Source organism: Fragaria vesca, linkage group LG6, assembly GCF_000184155.1.
Source record: "Fragaria vesca subsp. vesca linkage group LG6, FraVesHawaii_1.0, whole genome shotgun sequence".
Lineage (NCBI taxonomy): Eukaryota > Viridiplantae > Streptophyta > Magnoliopsida > Rosales > Rosaceae > Fragaria > Fragaria vesca.
In genome coordinates, this window is record NC_020496.1 from 23,700,582 (window position 1) to 23,701,475 (window position 894).

An 894-nucleotide genomic window follows, 5' to 3' on the forward strand; every position below is an offset into this window, starting at 1 on the left:
GGTCCATGGCTTTTTGCTATTGTGGAACCCTTGATATTTGCCTCTTCTTTTGTTAAACATTGTCTATATAGGACTATAAGAGACTAGGGTATTAGGGAGGGTTTAAACTATGAACTTTGAACTTGCTCTTTTATTTGTGTATATATACCTCCTGGAAGTTTAGTACTTTTTGAGTTTGAACTTCTTTTGTTATGATTTTGATTTGCACCACAGGTTTTTAACTTTGAATGTGAACTTGAAAATATGCACACATAATTATTGTGTGCATATCAGTGATATAATTAGATTTTTTAATAATATATAATTATAATTTAAAAGCATATATATAAAATGTTGAATTAAGTCTTATGCGGCGAAAAATAAGAAGCCGTCGCCGGGGTTGGATCCTCGCCTTAAACATAGCGACAATTAATAAATGGTCGCGTAAAAGGAAACTAAGGCGACCATAATTTCCTTTTGTCACCAATTGTTGGCGACAATAATTTCGACACCTAAATGTGTCAGTGTTCCTCACCTTAGATTTATGCGACGATGAATAAATAGTCGTCTAAGTATCCATTTAGGCGACCTTTATTTTCTATTTGTCACCTAAGTTCTTACAGGTCCATGCTGATACGACGATTGTTAGGCGACAAACCTTTCGTCGCGTGAGAACTTAGGAGACGAAAATGAGCATTTAGGCGACGAAACATGTTTGTCACCTAAGTCCTTTATTCTAGTAGTGGGAAGAGAGAGAAAAAATTGAAAGGGGAAGAGAGAGAGAGAGAGAGAGAGAGAGAGAGAGAGAGAGAGAGAGAGAGAGAGAGAGAGAGAGAGAGAGAGAGAGAGAGAGAGAAGAGAAGTAAGTAAGTAACGTAACGTAACGTAACGTAACGTACGTACGTACGTACGTAC